Source organism: Oncorhynchus mykiss, chromosome 26, assembly GCF_057628025.1.
Source record: "Oncorhynchus mykiss isolate SJ-2025 chromosome 26, ASM5762802v1, whole genome shotgun sequence".
Classification (NCBI taxonomy): Eukaryota; Metazoa; Chordata; class Actinopteri; order Salmoniformes; family Salmonidae; genus Oncorhynchus; species Oncorhynchus mykiss.
In genome coordinates, this window is record NC_143047.1 from 39,626,343 (window position 1) to 39,651,471 (window position 25,129).

The window sequence follows — 25,129 nt, forward strand, 5'->3', positions numbered from 1 at the left end:
GAACTCATATTGCAATGCCACTTGAGAGGGTTCAACATAAGTTTAGTCTAATTCTGCAGAAATTCAATGTTAGTTATATGAATACAACAGACTAGCTCTTGGTCTCAGGATAGCAGGTAGCCACCCCACCTCTGCTCATTTTCATACAGAGATGTAGCATCCATCCACATTCCACAATATACCTTGTGGCCTATAGCTGTAGTCACAATGAATCAAAACCTCCTTACCAGATCATTTTAAGAGCCATATATGATCACAATTTATGTTTTTACAACTGTTTTTGCTATTGAATGAAACATACTTTTATCCCATTTAGTTAAAATAACAGACAGATCATTTAAAATGACTGTGTATGTGCACAACCGCGACCCCTAACGTCAGATATCTGAATCTGCCAATGACAAAAAAAACAACGGACAATCTTCGATTTCATTGGCCATTGCCTTTCTCACCGGGGCCTCTCATTGGTCCGTCGGATCTCCACCCTCTCGTACTGTCTCGCGGTGTCAGAGTGCTAGCAGTGAGAAGCAGATGCGCGATTGTGTGTCCACATTAAATGTTGCGCGAAGGTAAGGCATACAGCCTCTTGTGAAAAGGAACATTCAGAGAGAAGCCAGCTATCTAAGTAATTGATTTCAGCATCCCTGGATATTCAGCACTATAACTGAACAGGACATTTATTGAGCTTTTGTCGCAGGTAAGTCACACGTCTTTCAGCATTCTCTAATGTTTATTATTGCCCATGTAATGCTAACGTCTGTTTAATAATTTTCCATTCTCCACATACACAGCCAGCTGCTAGTTAGGATAACCGTCATATGTAGTGCCTTGTTCAGACAGTATAGCGACGGGAATTGCTATTTTTTGCCGTACTAGCTTGTTTGCTAGCTAAGTAGCTAGCTATCATTGTATTTGATAGGATGCATGGAAGTTATATGTACATGTTAGCCTGCCAGCTAGCTAACGTTACAGTAGTGGACCAGCCAGCAATGTTTTAAGACATCAGCTGGCAGCTACGTTAGCTTCTTGTAGACACACTCGTACAGCCACAGCGGGTAACGTTAGCTAGCTAACTAGCTATATGTTTTGCAAGTTGCACAAAAACACTAACTAGGTATGTTGTTCAGTGTATAGGGATAAAGAAAAGAAGGAAAGCCACATTTGGGTACCGTAACAGTGTTCATGCCCTCTTGACATTCTAGCAAGCTCCTGCTACGTGGCCAGTCTCTCATGCGTTCAACTCTGAACTTCTGAGTTTAGGCGAGTAAACTAGCTAACTATTTCTAACTACCAGATGGTACAACATTAACACTTGAGTTATCCTGTCTGTACAACCCAACCACAACCAAAGTAGATTCCACCCTCCTCAGTCCCGTTTTAGAGTTTGGCTATGCTAGCATAGTATAAAACTAGTCTGATTCATCTATGGGTGTTTTCAGTCATTTTTAAAGCGAACCCTGGGGATTGAAAAAAAAATCTAAATAACTCAGTTCTCTTTGAGTTCACACTGCCCTTGCATTTGAATGAGGACTCAACTATTTTGCCAGTTCACGTCACCTATTTTGTGAGTCACATTGCTATGTTTAGACTGGACCCAAGATATTTTTTAAAAAATGTATTCAATGCACTCGGGGGTTTTTACAAATGGCAGGAAAGCCATTCAATCAGAATGTGCTATTGGACAGCTAGATATACCTACTTACGTTGTTGGAAGCTAATAGATTGCATTTAGTTAAAAGATGAGACAATCATTTTAATCAGAAGATACGATTAACATGTAAATATTATGGTAACATAATAAAAGGCAGAAGAATAACTGCAGATTAAATAATGCTGTCATGGTAAATTGTAAACCTGATGTTGGGTACTGCCCCTTTTGAGAGCTAGAATAAATGTTGTACCCTAGTTTGTGATTCTCACCAAATACAGTATATTATCTCCTCACACTATTCAAACCCCACAATCGAATAAACAGTCTATGAAGCTCTCTTAGCCTATAGATCACATATTGCAAAAAATTATCTAAACTAAACTCCACAATTTTTTGGGGCATTTCTGTGCATTCTTGACAATTGCTAATCAATATCCAAAACGGCACATTTTCCCCCACAAACCTGCGCATCATCTCTCTTTTGTGGCACTAATGTGAGGGGTTATGTCAGGGGAAACGGTGGCGCTGGAATAACGACATGTAAACCTGGGGAGATTTTTGTTCACATTACCCCCAAAAAGTGAAGGAACCGAGTTCAGACCACCTCTCCAGATGGTTTCGCTTCGCGTCTGGGGCTCTTTTGAGAGGTCGGAGTTCCTTTGGAATGTTCACACTGTACAATTTTCTTTTTGCAAACTGCATTGAGTTCTCCAAAGTCGTCTGAAAGGGACCAAGTGTGAAAACAACCTAAAACAGGGGTGTCAAACTTATTTTGCCCTGAGGGCTGTTTGTTTGGCTCCCCTGATCTTTAAAAAATACACTACTTTTCAGAAATAAAAAAAGTGTCACACACCCCAGTCAGTTCTATTCTATCCAGCCTCTTCACCAATTAACGGAGGTTCATCCAGCTTCACTTTGTTCTGTCAAACTGTTTCTGCAGTCTTGGATACAGTTACTTTTTGGGGCTTTTGTGTGCACTGGCTGAGCACTGGCTCAGCCCACTTGGCTGTTGTGTGTCTGCATCTCTCTGCTCTGAGAAGCAGTCTTTGCTCTGTGCGCTCTAGCAAGCCTAATGCCTTCAGAAAGTTAACACAATTTGACCTTTTCCACACTTTTTTTTGTTGTTACAGCCTGAATTTTAAATGCATTAAATTGAGTGTCATTATTTTCCCCCCATTTAAAAAAAAAAAAAATATATATATATATATATAACACACACACACACACACAAAATAAAAAGCTGGAATGTCTTGAGTCAAGTATTCAACCCGTTTCTTATGGCAAGCTTAAATAAGTTCAGGAGTAAAAATTTGATTAACAAGTCACATACGTTTGCATGGACTCACTCTGTGTGTAATAATAGTGTTTAATATTTATTTTATAATGACTGCGTCATCTCTGTACCCCACACATACAATTATCTGTAAGGTTTCTCCGTCGAGCAGTGAATTTCAAACACAGAACACAGATTCAACCACAAAGACCAGGGAGGTTTTCCAATGCCTCACAAAGAAGGGCACCTATTGGTAGATGGGTAATACAAAAAAAAAGCAAGCAGACATTGAATATCCCTTTGAGCATGGTGAAGTTAATAATTACGCTTTGGAGGGTGTATCAATATAGTCAGTCACTGCGACGATCCAGACCCCCGTCCAAACTCAGTTGCCGGAGAGGAAGGAAACCACTCAGGGATAGCACAATGAGGCCAATTGTGACTTTTTAAAGGGGTTACAGAGTTTAATGGCTGTGACAGGAGAACTGAGGATGGATCAACATTGTAGTTACTCCACAATACTAACCTAAATGACAGAGTGAAAAGAAGGAAGACTGTATAGAATATAAATATTCCAAAACATGCATTCCTCAATACAAGGCATTATATTTGTAGCAAATCCATCCCATCACTGAGTACCACTTCATATTTTCAAGCATGGTAGTGGCTGCATCATGTTATGGGTATGATATTAATCGTCAAGAACTAGGGATGTGTTTTAGGATAAATAGAAACAGAATAGAGCTAAGCAAAGGCAAAATCCTAGAGTAAAACCTTGTTCAGTCTGCTTTCCAACAGACACTTGGAGACAAATTCATCTTTCAGAAGGACAATAACCTAAAACGCAAGACCAAATATACACTGGAGTTTCTTTCCAAGACGACATTAAATGTTCCTGAGTGGCCTAGTTACAGTTTTGACTTAACATCTGCATGAAAATGTATGGCAGACTTAAAAATAATCAACAATCAACTTGATAGAGCTTAAACCATTAAAAATAAATAATAGTATGGCAATATTGTTCAATCCAGGTTTGGAAAGCTCTTAGACTTACCCAGAAAGACTCACAGCTGTAATCGCTGCCAAAGGTGATTCTAACTCCGGTTGTTGAACACTTGTGTTATATATATTTGTGAATATGTTCTTTAGGCACTGTATATGCCAAGAAAGCCTCCATGGTTTGGCCTTGGCAGTGTGCACTTTTGTCAGTCAGCGACTGTGATTTGTAGTTTACGTGTCCTTCCAAACCCATTTCAAAGCCCTCTCTTCAATGAGTGTCCTTCATCAGCACATTTTGTCATACATTCTTGAATTATTCTTTCTGTGATTGAAGTGCAGAGCTAGCTGATGCTCAAAGGAACAGTGCATCAGTTGCTATTCAGACTTCCAAAAGAGACTCATCAGTGGAAATGCCTTTTCATTCATAAGCACTTTTGAAAAGACCCGGGGACTACATATTTTCTAGAAATGTGATGCATAAATGGCTCATTGGGTTTAGAGTTTAATTTGAGATTTCTGCTGCAGCCAATGTTCCCTCTAAGCTGTGCGCGCACACGCAGTAGCCCCGAGACGCGCAGCTCCCTGGGACTGCAGTGCAGGAATATCAGCCTGCAGAGAGTAGCTTGAGATTAAACTTCACTCAACTTTCTAGAGCAGTGGTCACCAACCGGTCGATCGATTGGTCAATCTCCAAGGCATTCCTAGTCGACCTTCAAACATTTCTGTAAAAACCCCAACGATAAATCCTTGTTCCTATTTTTTATTTATTTGTCTCCTGCTGTTGGTGGTAGGTGCACCCGGGTAGGGGAAATGTTGCCATTTTGAACCATTTCATGTGACTGTAGGTACAAACTCTCCCTTCCCGGCGGGCCCAGAGAGCAAATCAAGTGCACTAAAGGCCTACCGCTGTCCAATCAGTTGGCTCAGACCTGCCGCTGTCCAATCAGTTGGCTCAGACCTACCGCTGTCCAATCAGTTGGCCCAGATGATCGTGTCTGCAGTAACGCTGCAGGCATTATAGAAAGCTGAAGCAACGTTGGTACTGTGAGATTTCAAGATGTGTAAAACCATGAGAGGGACTCAATGAGTACAGCAAAGAGCTGCTGTTTTTATGACTGAGTTCGTTTAATTTCTTGTCAACATGTCAACATGTTGGTCAGTGTAGGAAAGGGAAAGTGGAGGGGTGTTGAGAGGCGGACCCTCAGTCTGCTGCTCTCGCCCTCCGCTGTGAGTGACCATCAGATGCACGCACCATCAGCAAATTATTTAAACAAGTAATACAACAACATATCTATTACTGGTGTGATCAAACCCTGAATTCGGGGTTCAAACACTGAATGCTGATTGGCTGACAGCTGTGGTATATCAGACAATATACCATGGGTATGAGAACTTATTTATTTTTACTGCTCTAATTCCATTGGTAACCAGTTTATACTAGCAATACGGCACCTCAGAGGTTTGTGGTATATGGCCAATATACCACGGCTAAGGGCTGTCTGCAGGCACTCTGCGTTGCGTCGTGCGTAAGAACAGCCCTTAGCCGTGGTATATTGGCCATATACATTTGAAGTCGGAAGTTTACATACACCTTGGCCAAATACATTTAAATTCAGTTTTTCACAATTCCTGACATTTTAATCCTAGTAAAAACTCTCTGTTTTAGGTCAGTTAGGATCACCACTTTATTTTAAGAAAGTGAAATGTCAGAATAATAGTAGAGTGATTTATTTAAATGTTATTTATTTCATCACATTCCCAGTGGGTCAGAAGTTTACATGCACTCAATTAGTATTTGGTAGCATTGTTTAACTTGGGCCGAATGTTTTGGGGAGCCTTCCACAAGCTTCCCACAATAATTTGTGTGTATTTTGGCCCATTCCTCTTGACAGAGATGGTGTAACTGAGACAGATTTGTAGGCCTCCTTGTTCGCACACGCTTTTTCAGTTCTCCCCACACATTGTCTATAGGATTAAGTTCAGGACTTTGTGATGGCCATTCCAATACTTTGACTTTGTTGTCCTTAAGTCATTTTGCCCCAACTTTGGAAGTCTGCTTTGGGTCATTGTCCATTTGGAAGACCCATTTGTGGGTCCCAACAGTGGACAAATGGCCTCTACTCTACTTCTCCAGTCAGCTGCTGGAGCCATCTCTTTCCTCAAGGGGCTCGGCTTTGGTCGCATCAGGGCAAAATGCTAAATTATTTTATATAGTCATTGGGAATACATGGGCCTTTTGATGTGCTTTAGTGGCGGCAGGTAGCCTCGTGGTTAGAGCGTTGGACTATTAACCGAAAAGTTTGCAAGATCAAATCCCCGAGCTGACAAGGTAAAAATCTGTTGTTCTGCCCCTGAACAAGGCAGTTAACCCACTGTTCCAAGGCTGTCATTGAAAATAAGAATTTATTCTTTACTAACTTGCCTAGTTAAATAAAGGTGTAAAAAAAAAAAAAAAAGTGAACCGAAAAGTCATGTTTGAAGCATGTAGGTGAGGCTAGCTAGTTGCTAGGACTACATCAGGCCCAGTGTTAAAGGCCTGGCCTGTAGTCTAATTATTATTATTATTATTATTTTAAAAAATATATATATATATTTATATTTTTTTTAAATTTTGCTGTTATTTCAGTCATGTTATTCAGACTACTTGAGAACTCGAATAGACTGAACAGATTTGAAAAGCAACATTAGCCAGAGCACTAGGCTACATGCGTGAGGAACCTAGGTTCTGTAGGCTAAATGGTGTGGGGCAATGCAGTGTTCAGGGAAATGTTGGCGTCTCTCATTTGCATGATGAACTAAATTAGTTCTGGGTTTGAACAAGCTTATGTTATCTCAGCTTACCACCTCATTCTATTGGGAGCAGTTATCATCTTGGCTAAATTAATGAATGATAAGTTGGGCTGATTATCAGACTGTCAAAAAGTAAGCTAATTATTGTGTGTGTGAGGCTTTTGTATCAGCTGCTTTGCGTTAGCCTAAAGAGAGACGGTACCGTCTAGCTTCCTGCCACAGATATACACATTTGTTCTGTTTTTCCCCTTTTTATTGTTTGAATGAGGCTTGGTAGTCCTACTTCCTGTTCCGTAGCTTTGGAAAGCAACCCTCAACAATGAGCTGCTTTTATGAGCTTTGAAATATTCCAGCTGAAGAAATTTGTATTCAAGGAATGTTAACATTTCTGTGCCCTGGGGAGATGCCATTGTCTCTGGGGGTTTTGCCTGCTGCCCATCAAAGCAGAGTCCTAAAGCAGACTGAGTGGCTTTATGACACTTGTTTGGCTTTGTCCTGCCCTGTGGTGGTTTGCTGGGAGGTTATCAGAGGTGGGGTGTCTGGGGCCAGGCATACAGGCAGATGGCCACTCTGTGCTGCTCATACCCTCCTGGAGCACACTAGGAAAACCTCTAATTGTCATGTCCTTTTGGGACGTGGCCGTGAAGTGGCAGTGCTTGAACATCTCCCTTCCTGTTTTCTGGCTAAATTGTGTTTCAAGGACCCACGACCATGTTAACTCTTGCTCTTAACAAATTGTTCCATCGGCTTGTTTTCAGTAAGGCTTACCTACACGGTGTCGACCCCAAGGTATTGTCGTCAGTAACAAGTGTGTCTAGCAAACAACCAAACCATTATTTAAGCATGGTACAATTTAGTGTGCTGCAGTGGATTAAATATCCAATGTTAACAATATAACAGCTTTCTCAGTAATGTATTTATGAATTTAATTGAATTAACACAAATCTCTTGGAAATGTAAAAGTTCCCCTGTCAAGGCTGTGTTTCAGGGCAAGTCTTGAATGATTAGAGAGATGGGCCTGGTACTAGCAGCAGTGTAGCCTCATAATGACGGGCCTGGTACTAGCAGCAGTGTAGCCTCATAATGATGGGCCTGGTACTAGCAGCAGTGTAGCCTCATAATGATGGGCCCGGTACTAGCAGCAGTGTAGCCTCATAATGATGGGCCTGGTACTAGCAGCAGTGTAGCCTCATAATGATGGGCCTGGTACTAGCAGCAGTGTAGCCTCATAATGATGCAGCGTTTTTACTAACATTCCTAAATCTCTTCTTATTGTCAAGGTTGTATGGAAATGTGAGTTGTAGCTGTAATCAGTGGCTCATGTGACTTCTGTCTTGGTAGTTACAATAGTTCCATGTTTCAACCCATAGCCTACACACACACACACACACACACACACACACACACACACACACACACACACACACACACACACAGCAACCCTGCTTTCAAGAGCGACAGTTTACAACCAATGAAACCAACCCCGTCCACACATAATTAGCACTTAGCAGTATGTCTTGATAATCGCGAGTCTCACCTGCAGTGCCTTGATAAGATGCAGAACTTTCCCTCCCGTTCTCCTTTATTAACTTTTGCTAAAGCTTTGGGGAGTCTGCCAAGGCCCACCAAGTGCTTTGATTAAGAGGCATATGATATTTCAGTGGACTAATTATACTGGAAGGTGCGAGGGGAATTTTTAATAGGGAGTTTGGCTGAGAACAGGTCTCGAGCACAAAGGAAGCTGAAGTGAAATGGGAAGAAGTAATTTGGCCTTCACCGATTTTCAGATGAGGCCTTTTCCGCTGTCTTTTTGTTTTACTGCAGCACCTCTTAATGAGCGTCCGTAGGAGCTGTTCCATGTAATTTCAGCAAACCATGACACCCACCATCTCAGACCATACAATTTATTTTCATCATGAGCACAAGCAAATGGCTCTCTACCCAAAGTTACAAATAAAATGTTGCGATCTGTTCAATAAACATGAGACCAGTGACATTTTATAAAAGGGTGTGGCAGGAACAGTGGCATCTAATGGACAAAACTGGGTATTTTCACACTTTTGTTAAGTAATGCAAGCAACTTCAATGGCCAATTTCTCGGAACAGGGAAAAACCACCAGGTTAACAGGGAATACATTACATAGTATGACGAAACAATACTCCAAGCCGTTGCTACATACTACTTGTTAGACATGTGGAACTGATAATGGGGGGGGGGGGGGCTTTTGATCATGTTATTGGATTCCTCATGACTTACAATAATTATGGTCCAAATTGGATGTTAGGTACTATGTTTGTTTATTGAGTCCTATAAATTAAAAGGACCAATTTGGGTTTAATCAATTAGCTTAGTTTCTCAGACCAAATAATGTTTCAGGAATACTAATCTTATTTCTAACTACAGGAACAATTTCAACACGACCCGTAGCCATCTTGAAAGGAGATTTTGAAAAAATAGGAATACGACTCCTGGTAAGACTATTGTGTGCCTGTGCAGGCCTGGCCAACTAGCTGGGTCTCATTTGTTTGCCTCAGGACCTCTGTACTCTAAAATGTTGGGTCACTGGCCTGTTCTGCGGCTGCCTTTTTTTTTTAATAGGCTCACTGTCAAGTAGACACTAATAGGTAGATTGATCATCTGCCCCAATGCTTCAGTCACTTGAGTCTGCTCATCGAGGGGGTTTAGTCTCTGTACCGTGAGTGGAGCGTTAAGCCAGGCGCCCCATTGAGACTAATAATAGTGTAGTGCTGGAAGGCCCTGCCCTACTTTGGCTCCTAGCTGGACACTTCCTGGAGCCTGCAGCCCTCTGGTAAGTCACTCCGGTCATTTGGATGGCTGGGTTACTGGCTAACTAACATTGCTGTCAGCAAGACCGATAAGATGGATCATCCAACTGTGCTTCATTCAGCCCTGCCATTAAAGTTCAACTCAGTTGTGGTAAAACAAACGTGCAAGTTTTCAGGACTTTGCAAGAACCAAAAGGAGCCATGAATATAAAGCGTTCTAATGGATTGGAGACATTTTTTTGAGAGATCGATAAGACCTGAAAGCCAGCAAAGGTTTTACGGTGCCCTCGCAATCAATATGCTGCTTGTGTTGCTGGTTTGAAAAGGGCAACACAGACAAACACAGGGTTAACGTTGCCAAGTTTACCCTGTTCTTGAGGAGTGGATACATTTGAGGGGTTGGAATTTAGCGTGAGGCGAGATCTGTTTGCTGTGGATGGTTTCCGTAAGAGTTCCCCAGTCAGTTCATTTGTCGAGTCACAGTGGGGGTGTGACAATCCCTATTGATAGTTAATTTGATGCCTGCCCATGACACATGGCTCCAGTTTCCAATAGCTTGTAGAAGAGTAGTTAGTAAATACATGACTGATGCAGAAAAGACGAGGGGAAGTGTTTTTAAAGTGCTCATGATGTCTTCAGTGTGCTCTGTTTTTAACTGAAGCATTCAAACTGTGGAAATGACTCCCATGTCCTGATTTCAAGTGTGCATGGATGACTCCCCATCTCGCCACTTCATTGTACAATCGTCTTTTTGTGGAGGCCCTTTTGCTTTAGGGCCACTTTGTCACCCCGGAATGACAGCAGAGCTTCTGGAAGCCAAGAGATGTCAGGAAGGGCTAGGCCACTATTGTCTCATCTGAGAGAAAATACGGGCTTGAGAAACTAGACACTTTCACCCACAGACTTTTGTTTTCTGAGTGGTTTCTGAATAGTCAATGGGCATTCATATCACATTTCAATGTTGATTTAATGGGTGATTCATGCTGTTTTAACATTTTTGAACAGTGCTCAGTGATTTTAACTGGGGCTCATGATGACATGGTGCAACATCACATAGTCAGCTGATTCAGTGTGATAGTGACCATGCATCATTGAGTGCCTCATTAATTCAAACAGCTGTCCAATAATTTCTATATATTTTGTACTGAATGGTTCCTTTTTATAACTGTGCTGTATGTTGTCTTCCTAAATATTACCATGGAGTAGCCTAAATGTGGACATTGCTCATTTTGCTATCATCATGGGTGTTGGTGAAATACAAAGTATTACACAACTTTGTGAGACAGACTATTTCCTCTTTCGAACATCACTTGTTTTACCTAATGCCATTTTTTTTTCCTGACTGAGTACTGGCTCTTGGAAATGTGGTGTCACTGTTACCACTGCTGTCTGTATGGGGTAGTCTCATTGACCCCCTCGCTGGGGCCCCTCAGGGCACCGTTGACCATAGCCCAGTTCAGTCCTAAACCAGACGGCACTAATGCTCCCCGACCCCGGGGTGCTCTAATCCTCAGACGCCCCCCCCCCCCTTCCCCGGCAGCCCCAGCAGCCACATCAACAAAGAGCTGGCTTCAGCACCCCGGCACCAAGACCAACAGAGATGGAGCTGTATTCCCATCCTATTATTCACTGTACTCTCATTATGGCCAGTAGTGAATGGAGGGGGCTTTTAGAAAAATGTGTTTGTGCTGCCTTCGGGGCCAGACTTCCTGGTCGGTGCCAGTGCCTGAATGTCCAGACAGGCTCACAGGGACTAAGGTGGGGGTGCTCTCTCTGAGGATTGGTAATATCTGGTTGGCTGCTGCTGAGCCAATGGAAAGCTTGCCGCTCTCCCTGTTGTCCTGTGGTCTGCTATGACAGACACTGGCATGAGGAGTAGTGGCTATGGACACACGCCCACACAGACACACACTGTGGTGTTGGCCGGTGGAGTCACACTGCTGCCTTGGTCCTCTCAGGCACTGGCACCGTCTGTTTAGGAGTCCATGGAGCCCATTCAGCTGAATGTATAGAGGGGTGTTCCGGAGTGTCAACGGAGGTCCATATGACCCTCATGTCATACTAAATGGCTGAGGGCCTTGTACTTTGTTTTCACTCTGTTTTGATCTCCATTTTCTGTCGTTCAGTTGTTCAAACACTGATAGGAGAATGGATTGGAGCGTAGAACGGTTGTTGGCATTAAGTGGAAAACCATGTTTGTCTTGCCTGTTCTTGGTATTGTTGCTGTTTTGACAACAGCCAATGGGAGGAGTACAGTGCATTGGGAAAGTATTCAGACCCCTTGACGTTTTCCACGTTTTGTTACGTTTACAGCCCTGTTCTGGAATTGGTGAGAAAAATATATCATTTAAACAATCTATGTACAATACCCCATAATAATAAAGTGAAAACTAGGTTTGCTGGTGTATTAAAAATAGAAATAGGACACACAAATACCTTTTTAAGTATTCAGACCATTTGCTATGAAACTCAAATTGAGCTCTGGTGCATCCTGTTTACATTGATAATCCTTGATGTATCTACAACTTGATTGGAGTCCACCTGTAGTAAATTCAATTGATTGGACATGATTTGGAAAGGCGCGCACCTGTCTATATAAGGTCCAACAGTTGACAGTGCATGTCAGAGCAAAAACCAAGCCAATGTGGTCGAAGGAATTGTCCATAGAACTCTGAGACAGGATTGTGTTGAGGGACAGGAAGAAGTTTGGAACCACCAAGACAATTCCTAGTGTCCGGACAAACTGAGCAATCAGGGGACAAGGGCCTTGGTCAGGGAGGTGACCAAGAACCTGATGGTCACTCTGACAGAGCTCCAGAGTTCCTCTGTGGAGATGGGAGAACCTTCCAGAAGGACGACCTTCCAGGTGTGTGCCTTTCCAAATCATGTCCAATCAATTGAATTTACCACAGGTGGACTCCAATCAAGTTGTTGATCATACTTGATGTATCTATGTAAACAGGATGAACCAGAGCTCAATTTGAGTTTCATAGCAAAGGGTCTGAATACTTAAAGGTATTTGTGGATGTGGCGGAGGGGGATTTATTTCTGTTTTTAGGGTGTCTTCCTTTCAGATTGTTAAGCATTACTACCATGTGGCGGAGGGGGATTTATTTCTGTTTTTATGCTGTCTTCCTTTCAGATTGTTAAGCATTACTGTACCTCAATTCCACCTGGCAAAGTTTGCTGCCTTTCCTTTCCATTTAACTTCTCAAGGTGTTGCCAAACAGGACTTTGCCTCTCGTCGCCTGCCTCTCTCTGCCATTTTTCCAACTGTTAACGATGCCGATGATTCAGGTTAGGATTAGGTTTAAAATCACATTTTGTGTCTCCCGAGTGGCACTGCGGTCTAAGACACTGCTAGAGGCATCACTACAAACTCGTGTTTTTCCATTTGTCACATCCCTAGTGCATGGTAGTGATAGCGACAGATCCTCCCCAGTCCTTTAGCTCACTTCCTGCCACCGGGAACTCCTGCCTCGACCTTTAGCACCCTCCAAGCAGCAGGTTGTCAGGGGCGATATATTAAAAACATCCAGTCATCCAGAAACAACGTGGAAGAGTGCTTTTGCCTAAACCACATGACGGCCATCCTCTCCTCAGCAGATATAGCCTTGCGATCCTCCACACACGGTCTATTAGCCTGTTCGTGCCTATGTTAAATCCATAACGGAATGCTAAACATCCTGAGAAGCCATCACTGATTGTAAACATTGCTTAGTGTCTTGTGTTTTAATATCATTGGTTGAACTTTATAACGGAATGCTAAACATCCTGAGAAGCCATCACTGATTGTAAACATTGCTTAGTGTCTCTTGTTTTAATATCATTGGTTGAACTGTATTTGACGTGTAGGTTTTAATGACATATTAGCTCATCACTAAACTACTAATAATTTACATATGCAGACCATTGCTCAATATCAATGGTGTTAGGATAGTCATTATCAGAAGGTTCTGTTGGCATTATTTGCAGCGACTCCTTGATGTTTCTCTTAAGCGAGGAAAGCGCTTATGCAAATATGACCAGAGTCATGGGAAGGACAGCGGTAGGGCTTCATAAGTATGAATAACGACGCAATTATTTTTCATCCATTTGATAACACATGGAGCCAGTATAATAAAATGTCCCTGGGCAGCCATTTTCCCTCCACCGCCACGAGCACCACCCACTCCTCCTACCGTAGAGTCTGAAATGATGCCTCGTTAAATAGTTCTAATAGCTGCCTTTACAAGCCAGCGCCTGGATACAAACTGGCGGTCTGACTTCCTCCTCTCCCAGGATAAAATTATTTCCCTCCCTGGATGCCTCAAGCCACACTCACACATGATTGGGCTTGCAAATTAAGTTTTCCCCTTTGGACAGATAAGAGCAACCTTGGCCTTGGAGACCTGGTGAGTCTGTTTTTGTTTGGCCGTGGACAAGCCAGCTCCTCCATCATCAGCACTTTCTTTAGCTCTTCCATCGCGTCCTCCACAACGGCCCCTCCCTCAACAGCCTTTGAGGTGAGGGGTGTCCCCCAGACTGATGAAGCAGTCTTGAGAGACACCGTTTTATTATCCGATTTGATGCAGAGCACACAGAGGAATAGAACCGAACCAATCAGCTGGCCGCCTTTCCTCGTCCTCTTTTTACATGGTGTGGAGATCGCACCTCCTGAAACGTTGTCTTTTGGGGGGGGGACTTAACTGAACGGTGGTGTTCCACAATTGGCTATAGACGGGTTAGTTGACAACGTCAGGAAAACGATGTGCACGCTTCAATGTGGCAGAAGTCAGTGTGTTGTGATTCTGGATGTGCAGATGGAAAATACTTCCTGGCATGTGGGGAATCGTAGGTGGCTTGTTTCAGCTAGTTGTATCTTGTGCTTGATGCAAGGTCTTGTGACATCAGTAAAAACACCTCAAAATGTCTGCTAATGTGGCAAATTCACTAGCTAACCAACAGCTGTAACAGTATATTTGAGAAGTGCTCATATTCACTAGCTAACTAACAGCTGTATCAGTATATTTGAGAAGTGCTCATATTCACTAGCTAACCAACAGCTGTATCAGTATATTTGAGGAGTGCTCATATTCACTAGCTAACTAACAGCTGTATCAGTATATTTGAGAAGTGCTCATATTCACTAGCTAACCAACAGCTGTATCAGTATATTTGAGGAGTGCTCATATTCACTAGCTAACCAACAGCTGTATCAGTATATTTGAGGAGTGCTCATATTCACTAGCTAACCAACAGCTGTATCAGTATATTTGAGGAGTGCTCATATTCACTAGCTAACTAACAGCTGTATCAATATATTTGAGAAGTGCTCATATTCACTATCTAACTAACAGCTGTAACAATATATTTGAGAAGTGCTCATATTCACTAGCTAACTAACAGCTGTATCAGTATATTTGAGGAGTGCTCATATTCACTAGCTAACAGCTGTATCAGTATATTTGAGAAGTGCTCATATTCACTAGCTAACCAACAGCTGTATCAGTATATTTGAGGAGTGCTCATATTCACTAGCTAACCAACAGCTGTATCAGTATATTTGAGGAGTGCTCATATTCACTAGCTAACAGCTGTATCAGTATATTTGAGGAGTGCTCATATTCACTAGCTAACTAACAGCTGTAACAATATATTTGAGGAGTGCTCATATTCACTAGCTAACCAACAGCTGTATCAGTATATTTGAGGAGTGCTCATATTCACTAGCTAACTAACAGCGTTATCAGTATATTTGAGGAGTGCTCATATTCACTAGCTAACTAACAGCTGTATCAGTATATTTGAGGAGTGCTCATATTCACTAGCTAACTAACAGCTTTATCATTATATTTGAGGAGTGCTCATATTCACTATCTAACTAACAGCTGTATCAATATATTTGAGAAGTGCTCATATTCACTAGCTAACTAACAGCTTTATCAGTATATTTGAGAAGTGCTCATATTCACTAGCTAACTAACAGCTGTATCAGTATATTTGAGGAGTGCTCATATTCACTAGCTAACCAACAGCTGTATCAGTATATTTGAGGAGTGCTCATATTCACTATCTAACCAACAGCTTTATCAGTATATTTGAGGAGTGCTCATATTCACTAGCTAACTAACAGCTGTATCAGTATATTTGAGGAGTGCTCATATTCACTAGCTAACTAACAGCTGTATCAGTATATTTGAGGAGTGCTCATATTCACTAGCTAACTAACAGCTGTAACAATATATTTGAGGAGTGCTCATATTCACTAGCTAACTAACAGCTGTATCAGTATATTTGAGAAGTGCTCATATTCACTAGCTAACTAACAGCTGTATCAGTATATTTGAGGAGTGCTCATTGTGCAAATGTATTTGTTTTCAAAATATATTTGACATGTCAACAATCTAAGCCAGGGGCCTGTAAACCTTTTTCTAGCATGAGAGCTACTTCCTTTATTTTGTCGCGAGTTAGTATTACTTATTTGTTTTTTTTATAGCTTCTCCTCTACACTGCAACTTGTCTTCAGGTCCTTGGTGTACACGATATGTGTTTTCTGTGAATATACCCGGTCAAATAATGGTTGATAAATAGTATTTGGCGTGACTTGTATTTTCCCATATGCTGTTTTCTGTACTAAAAATCTGTTTTCTGTATTTATTTATTTGACTCTACTACAGTCATTCCCAGAGAAACAGCTAATTGATGTTCTGATAGGTCTGGGCAGTATTAATTGATGTTCTGATAGGTCCGGGCAGTATACCACATTTAACCCACCAACACGTTTGGTTCTTACCTTGGCAATCATTCCTCCCTGGTGTATTCATTTATTGTCAAACAGCAATGTATTCAAGGTGCTGCCCACTATATTCCAACTATAGAATTAGAATAATCATTATATTTTCATGATTCCAACAGTTCACCAATTAACTAGGCCTATATTTTATGCCCATATCATGCTGCATGGCACAGTGTGGCATTGAGTGCGGAAAATGCTGAATAATTTTTGTTGGGTTGAACAGTATACATGGAGAAAGACCCATTTTGAAATCACAATTTTTCTTATCACGCTAAGGTTATGAACTACTGAAAAAGCATTTAGAACTTTTATTATTGAAAAACATACAATACCGTCAGAGACATTTTGATAGACAAAAAATTATATCTCCCAGCCATATGTTCTGAGTACATTTCAATGCTTAACACATTTTTAATTTGTCTAATTCCCCTTTAGTTGTCCATCTAGAATGAGAAATGTCAGTCTAGTGTTTTGTTCCTGCTCTTAGGCATACCGCTGCAGCACATGTCATAGTTTGCAAAACAATGGACTCCCAATTTAATCAAATAATGATTTCTAGTTCTGTCAGGTAAGCCTACTCTGCAGTTAACATTTTCATTGAGAAGGTTTTTGGGGAAAGTCTTTGTCTACTCTACCCACCAGACTGTTATCATTAGCACCGCTAACAGGCTAAATACGGAGGGATGGACAAACACGCGCACCAGATGGGCAATATTGCTGGAAATTAATTGCCAGGTATTGTTATGTTTGGCTTTTTAAGCCAATGGTGGCTAACCAGTGGTGGGATATTGTCAACATGGCTTTGATTGGATAGTAGCCAGGAGCTTTATGTTTATGACAGTACTCCGTCTGGTTTGGCCCCCGGACCCCGTCTGGTTTGGCCCCCGGACCCCGTCTGGTTTGGCCCCCGTCTGGTTTGGCCCCCTTACCCCGTCTGGTTTGGCCCCCGTCTGGTTTAGCCCCCTTACCCCGTCTGGTTTGGCCCCCGTCTGGTTTAGCCCCCTTACCCCGTCTGGTTTAGCCCCCTTACCCCGTCTGGTTTGGCCCCCGTCTGGTTTGGCCCCCTTACCCCGTCTGGTTTGGCCCCCTTACCCCGTCTGGTTTGGCCCCCTTACCCCGTCTGGTTTGGCCCCCTTACTCCGTCTGGTTTAGCCCCCTTACTCCGTCTGGTTTAGCCCCCTTACCCCGTCTGGTTTGGCCCCCGTCTGGTTTAGCCCCCTTACCCCGTCTGGTTTGGCCCCCGTCTGGTTTAGCCCCCTTACCCCGTCTGGTTTAGCCCCCTTACCCCGTCTGGTTTAGCCCCCTTACCCCGTCTGGTTTGGCCCCCGTCTGGTTTAGCCCCCTTACCCCGTCTGGTTTAGCCCCCTTACCCCGTCTGGTTTAGCCCCCTTACCCCGTCTGGTTTAGCCCCCTTACCCCGTCTGGTTTAGCCCCCTTACCCCGTCTGGTTTAGCCCCCTTACCCCGTCTGGTTTAGCCCCCTTACCCCGTCTGGTTTGGCCCCCGTCTGGTTTAGCCCCCTTACCCCATCTGGTTTGGCCCCCGTCTGGTTTAGCCCCCTTACCCCGTCTGGTTTGTCCCCCTTACCCCGTCTGGTTTGTCCCCCTTACCCCGTCTGGTTTGTCCCCCTTACCCCGTCTGGTTTGGCCCCCTTACCCCGTCTGGTTTGGCCCCCTTACCCCGTCTGGTTTAGCCCCCTTACCCCGTCTGGTTTGGCCCCCGTCTGGTTTAGCCCCCTTACCCCGTCTGGTTTGGCCCCCTTACCCCGTCTGGTTTGGCCCCCTTACCCCGTCTGGTTTGGCCCCCTTACCCCGTCTGGTTTGGCCCCCTTACCCCGTCTGGTTTAGCCCCCTTACCCCGTCTGGTTTAGCCCCCTTACCCCGTCTGGTTTGGCCCCCTTACCCCGTCTGGTTTGGCCCCCGTCTGGTTTAGCCCCCTTACCCTGTCTGGTTTGGCCCCCTTACCCCGTCTGGTTTGGCCCCCGTCTGGTTTAGCCCCCTTACCCCGTCTGGTTTAGCCCCCTTACCCCGTCTGGTTTGGCCCCCTTACCCCATCTGGTTTGGCCCCCTTACCCCATCTGGTTTGGCCCCGTCTGGTTTAGCCCCCTTACTCTGTCTGGTTTGGCCCCCGTCTGGTTTAGCCCCCTTACTCCGTCTGGTTTAGCCCCCTTACCCCGTCTGGCTTGGCCCCCGTCTGGTTTAGCCCCCTTACCCCGTCTGGTTTAGCCCCCTTACCCCGTCTGGTTTAGCCCCCTTACTCCGTCTGGTTTAGCCCCCTTACCCCGTCTGGTTTGGCCCCCTTACTCCGTCTGGTTTAGCCCCCTTACTCCGTCTGGTTTAGCCCCCTTACTCCGTCTGGTTTAGCCCCCTTACTCCGTCTGGTTTAGCCCCCTTACCCCGTCTGGTTTGGCCCCCTTACCCCGTCTGGTTTGGCCCCCTTACCCCGTCTGGTTTGGCCCCCTTACCCCGTCTGGTTTGGCCCCCTTACCCCGTCTGGTTTGGCCCCCTTACCCCGTCTGGTTTGGCCCCCTTACCCCGTCTGGTTTGGCCCCCTTACCCCGTCTGGTTTGGCCCCCTTACCCCGTCTGGTTTGGCCCCCTTACCCCGTCTGGTTTGGCCCCCTTACCCCGTCTGGTTTGGCCCCCTTACCCCGTCTGGTTTGGCCCCCTTACCCCGTCTGGTTTGGCCCCCTTACCCCGTCTGGTTTGGCCCCCTTACCCCGTCTGGTTTGGCCCCCTTACCCCGTCTGGTTTGGCCCCCTTACCCCGTCTGGTTTGGCCCCCTTACCCCGTCTGGTTTGGCCCCCTTACCCCGTCTGGTTTGGCCCCCTTACCCCGTCTGGTTTGGCCCCCTTACCCCGTCTGGTTTGGCCCCCTTACCCCGTCTGGTTTAGCCCCCTTACCCCGTCTGGTTTAGCCCCCTTACTCCGTCTGGTTTAGCCCCCTTACTCCGTCTGGTTTAGCCCCCTTACTCTGTCTGGTTTTGTTGCTAAACAACCAACCTGTCTATTAAACCGTGCACATTCAGTACACACACACATACCTCACACGTTTGATGTTTTCACACACTTCACACTGCTCAAAATGCTGTGATGTCTTCAGCTCCATTGGCCCCATGTAAGACCTGTCACCACTATCAGATCTTTATGTGCTGAGGAGTCGGGCCAATGATCTATAACAGCTTTGTTTTCTTCAGAAAATGTATCCAACCTAAAGATGGCGCTGACAGAGGGCTGCCTCACTTCTAGTCCTCAGTGCTACGTTTCCTATTTCATTTATTTTATTTTTAATCTTTTATGCCGCACTGTCGGAACTAGAATCACATTAACTTTGCTACACTCGCAATAGGTTCTGCTAACCAGGTGTATGTGACCAACACAATTTGATTTGAAATGATGTAACTCTCTCCTGAGATTGTACTATTCTGATAAGAAATGACTTCCAAAGGAAGGATGGTTGGTGTTTATTGCAAGGAAAAGAATAGAATGGAGTGGGGAAACATTATTGGTGTTATTCTGGAAGAAACAGAAGGTAGTTGGTTGGCTTTTTCCCCAAGTAGGTCTTTGTAAACTTGACAGTCCAGAGATAAAAGCCTGAAGGGAAGTGATCTCTCCTCCATTACAGGTTTTCTTTGAGCGCCTGTTCAGAGTGTACACACCCTGGAAAGTGCTTGCTTGTATTGCTAGTTATAGGCTGTAACTTGTTGTGAAGCCAGCGGCCAGGGTGGGCTAACGGTAGCGGCCAGGGTGGGCTAACGGTAGCGGCCAGGGTTGGGCTAACGGTAGCGGCCAGGGTTGGGCTAACGGTAGCGGCCAGGGTTGGGCTAACGGTAGCGGCCAGGGTTGGGCTAACGGTAGCGGCCAGGGTTGGGCTAACGGTAGCGGCCAGGGTTGGGCTAACGGTAGCGGCCAGGGTTGGGCTAACGGTAGCGGCCAGGGTTGGGCTAACGGTAGCGGCCAGGGTTGGGCTAACGGTAGCGGCCAGGGTTGGGCTAACGGTAGCGGCCAGGGTTGGGCTAACGGTAGCATACAGCCCCTCCCTTCCTTTGAGGAAGAGAAACACCAGGGCTAGCTGATCATTTGTTACCTTGTTAATGATTGTTACCTTGTTGCCACTGAGGAGAAAATATTTGGATGTGCTTTCAATTACAAGGCTGCACATCAAAGAACATCAAGAGAGATCTTTGAACACGTCTCGCTGGAACCAAGATGTTAATTTCATGCGTTTTATCTTTTAGATCGAAAGCCTTCAAGGTTGTTATGACAATAGCCTTCAAAGGTGAAGCAACCATTTTTTTATTGTAGCAAATGACAACCAGCTTTTCAGTGGCAGGTTGTAGCACAGCCATATCTTAACACTCCTCACCGCCAGGACTGAGGACTGATCCACCCACGTGACGTCACCCCTGAAAGCTGGGCTCTTCATCCTCTACCTCCCTTTCATCTTCTCCACACCAAAGCCAGACTGCAGCACCTTTCATTCTGCCTCAGTGGAATAATCCACCACCACCACATGGCCACAGAGGCGCTCAGAAGCCTCACTGAGGTTTTCAGTTGGAGGCGGTCGGTGCCAGGTAGAGGTCAGGCCAGGTTGAGCTTGAAAATAGAGCCTCTGTAATTGAAGAGCTAGTGTGTTGGTAAAGTTCTGAGAGTGTTTCTGCAGGCTAGGCGTTGTAGTGGTGTGCTGGTAAAGTTCTGAGAGTGTTTCTGCAGGCTAGGCGTCGTAGTGGTGTGCTGGTAAAGTTCTGAGAGTGTTTCTGCAGGCTAGGCGTCGTAGCGGTGTGCTGGTAAAGTTCTGAGAAACATGCAGGCTAGGCATCGTAGCGGTGTGTTGGTAAAGTTCTGAGAGTGTTTCTGCAGGCTAGGCATCGTAGCGGTGTGTTGGTAAAGTTCTGAGTGTTTCTGCAGGCTAGGCATCGTAGCGGTGTGCTGGTAAAGTTCTGAGAGTGTTTCTGCAGGCTAGGCGTCGTAGCAGCTTTGGCAACAACAACAAGCTTTGGGGTGATTATTGACTCCCAGCTTTTCTACTTTTGATCTTCTTCCCCGTTAATATTTATAAAGAGGTTTTTAGAAGTCCATATGTAGTTATTAATTTCATGTAATCCTCCGCCCTAAAAGCATTCTGCTGGAGTTTACTGAGCTTTAGAGCCGATATGCCAGAAAATCCAGACCCATGCAATTGCTGGCCTGCTTTCCAGTGGAGGTATTTGGGAGTGTTCTACTACTCACACCATTTCTGCAATGTATGTGGCATGTGAGAACTTGCCATATGTCATCTCTAATAACAACGTACCTCCTGCTTTATATAATCCCCGTCTGTGGCACTCAGAAAACCTGTGCCAGTCATTTTGAGTCATGGTCACGTGCTACAGTAAATGTGTGCATCTCACCTTTTTGGTGACGTCTATGGTCTATCTTCCTCCTTAATGAACGTTGCTGATGTCTGTGCATCTGCAGTAGGTCTGTGCATCTGCAGTAGGTCTGTGCATCTGCAGTAGGTCTGTGCATCTGCAGTAGGTCTGTGCATCTGCAGTAGGTCTGTGCATCTGCAGTAGGTCTGTGCATCTGCAGTAAAGAGTCAGTGAATCCCTACTTTCTGTAGTGCTCCTAATGTGAGGAGCAGCTGAGTAAATATCATCTCACCTCACCAACAAGGTCATTCTCCTCTCATCTCTGCCTCTCCTCATCTTTGCCTCTCCTCTTCTCCATTCTGTCTTATTGCCCTCTGACTAGCTAGCCCTGGTAACATTGTACTAGTCCCTTGCCAACCAGCCAGTTCAAACAAAGCCCTGTCAGTGATGACAGATTTGACTCTAATATCCTCAGCTCTCTCCCCCCCCCCCCCCCCCGTCTGGAGGAGGTGTGGAAATGACCTGGCACAGCATCATGTCCAACCCCGTAGGCGCCTGTTTGTAACAAAATAAAAACATTTGTCACCAAGTGAAACCACGCCGCTTTTGTCATTTTTCAAACGACAGGGTTTACTTTTTAATAATTTGTTCGTTTCACACCATTACCTGCCACCGCACTCGTTTTGAGATGAGAAAATAGGATTTTCAGCGGAGAGCTTAGAAATCTGAAAGATTCAGCCTGTTGCTTAAGGGTTCGGTGTGTGTCAAGGCAGGTGTTCGCTTTTAATGCCAATGTTCTGAGAAGTGAGAGAGCTAAGACTGAGGCTATGTACACAAGGTGAAGTTTGAAGGGGTACATCTCTCAGGTTTTTAAATTACCCCCCCCCCCCAAGGCCTTTCTGTTCTCGCTCACTCAATCTACAGATACATTGAACCGTTTTACTGGCAAGCCTCCATGTGAAAACTGACATTTTTGTAGAATTCCTAAGCATGGTGAGATTACGGGCCTTGCATATTGAACTCTGAATGAGCTTTTCTTATGAGCTCAGGTCTACTTAGTTTATTTTGAACTGTGGATAACCTCTCTGAAGTTCCAGGTTCATACAGGATACATGAGAAGTACTAAGTCAGACGGGCTATAAATCACATTTTTATTAGTCACATGCGCCGAATACAGTCATTTATCTGAGGTGCTACTAGTTATCCAAGTGGGTTAGTCTTATTGAATCAACATGTTTGCTAAGGCCATCACCCAACGGAAACCCTTGGTACCCGTCCCAGTTGTAAACTCTGTTTAAAGGGCCGTGCTCTGCTGCTGTCATCTCTGCTGCCTTGACCATTGTTGATCTAATCATTTCATCAGGCCCCTGACCTTCCAGTTCCCCCAGAGTGAAGAGGCATGTCTGTCCTCCTCTCTCTGGCCGATGCCTCTGCCCTCCTCCTCCCTTTCACAGGCCAATATCTCTCCATCTCCGTCCTCCACTCTCTGGCCGACGCCTTTCTGTCCTCAAGGTTAGAATATAGGGTGGAGTGCTTGGTTAGGAATGCAATAAAAAGACAGCTATTTGTGGTATTCGGCGTGCCTTGGTAGAAGTAGTGTGTAGCCTACAGTAGTCGACTCTGATGTGGGCCCCAACACACCACGCTGTAGTTGAAGACTTGTATTAGGAGGTTACTGTCAGGGAGATGGCCTTCAGTATTACATTCTGGCCTCATACTGGAGATCAGTGTAAAGCAGTGTGTCTCAGATCTATTGAAGGAGAATGACCAATGTCCTGAATCCCCTCCTGGTGTCCCACTTCCCACTCTCTCTGGCTGTCTGTTTCACTCTTTCCCCCACCACTTCCCACTCTCTTCCTCTTCCTCTGGCAGTCTGTTTCACTATTTCTCCCACCACTTCCCACTCTCTTCCTCTCTCTCTGGCAGTCTCTGTTTCACTCTTTCCTCCACCACTTCCCACTCTTCCTCTGGCAGTCTGTTTCACTCTTTCCCCCACCACTTCCCACTCTCTTCCTCTTCCTCTGGCAGTCTCTGTTTCACTCTTTCCCCCACCACTTCCCACTCTTCCTCTGGCAGTCTGTTTCACTATTTCTCCCACCACTTCCCACTCTCTTCCACTCTCTCTGCCAGTCTGTTTCACTATTTCTCCCACCACTTCCCACTCTCTTCCACTCTCTCTGACAGTCTGTTTCACTCTTTCCCCCACCACTTCCCACTCTCTTCCTCTCTCTCTGGCTGTCTGTTTCACTCTTTCCCCCACCACTTCCCACTCTCTTCCTCTTCCTCTGGCAGTCTGTTTCACTCTTTCCCCCACCACTTCTCTCTCTCTGAATCAGAACTGTTGATATTGAAAAGCCAAGCCTTTGATTGAGGAATAAAATCATGTGTCAGGATAAGATGGGCAAAGAATGATCCTCCTCCTGTTTTGGGAGCCCTTTCTTCCCTGCCTTTTAATTGGTTGGCTCTGTCATATCAGCAAGCCTTGGAAGAGATGGAGTGATATCACCCAAAAGCTTTTTCAAGCCCTCACTCTCTTTTCAAGTCCTTTTGATTTCCACAGGCTTAACTGTTTAATATTCCAAACTAGTTGGTGGCCTTTTCAGAAAACCAACAAGGTGCTGAGGATGTGAGCCTTGTCTTTATGCGGAGGCAGCTGGTCTCAGCCTCTCAGACACCGGGGTCGCAATGCTTCTAGAAAGCTCTGTCGCTCTCCTCAGACAGCACCGCGGCCTCACGCCCTACAGACGCTCGCGTCATTGTCCTCCATCCAGTCTCTTGTCTTGATAAGTGCCCCCCTCTTAGTGCAGGAGGAGGGGTGTCAGTGCAACAAGTTCCCCCTGGTCTGACAGGAGGAGGGGTGTCAGTGCAACAAGTTCCCCCTGGTCTGACAGGAGGAGGGGTGTCAGTGCAACAAGTTCCCCCTGGTCTGACAGGAGGAGGGGTGTCAGTGCAACAAGTTCCCCCTGGTCTGACAGGAGGAGGGGTGTCAGTGCAACAAGTTCCCCCTGGTCTGACAGGAGGGACACGTTTAGCTGGGACTCCGTCGACCATTGACACTTCGTCTGGATTCAGAGCTGTGAGTTTTTGTAAACAGGTGTGTGTGTGTGTGGACAGTTTAGGACCTGTATCCTACTTGTTTATCTTCTATTTCAAGATATGTTTTCTGAGTTCATCCGGGATATGAACACTCAGTCTTCAGAGACGACACTCTGGGAGGCTCTGCCCTCTAGGGCTGTTTATGCAGCTCTGTCAAACTGTGTCCAGTTTTTTTATTTACTCTCATCTCAGCCTGCCTGTGCTGCAGCCTGCCCTTCCTGCCTTTCTCTCCTGCTTGTTTGTTTGGCGCCAGAGAGCCTGAGAGGTACTTACAGAGAAGCTGCAGTCTGGGCTCCCCTGTCGCTCAGCGCTCACTCCCTGCCTCCCACTGCCTCCCTAGAGCCTGTTTTGGTTTTATCGCCTCTGCCTGCCACTTCTCACTGATCTGTCTTTTAACCCCACATTAGC

At 45.1% G+C, this 25,129-nt stretch overlaps 1 protein-coding gene across 1 annotated transcript in view; it reads left to right on the top strand.

Annotated features, from left to right (window-relative positions):
• Positions 1-490: 490 nt before the first annotated feature.
• glceb (glucuronic acid epimerase b) overlaps positions 491-25,129 on the top strand; it is an 80,306-nt gene continuing 55,667 nt past the window's right edge. The window contains exon 1 of the mRNA XM_036963807.2: positions 491-697. The gene's annotated coding sequence lies outside the window, so the exon portion shown is untranslated. The remainder of the gene's footprint in view (positions 698-25,129) is intronic.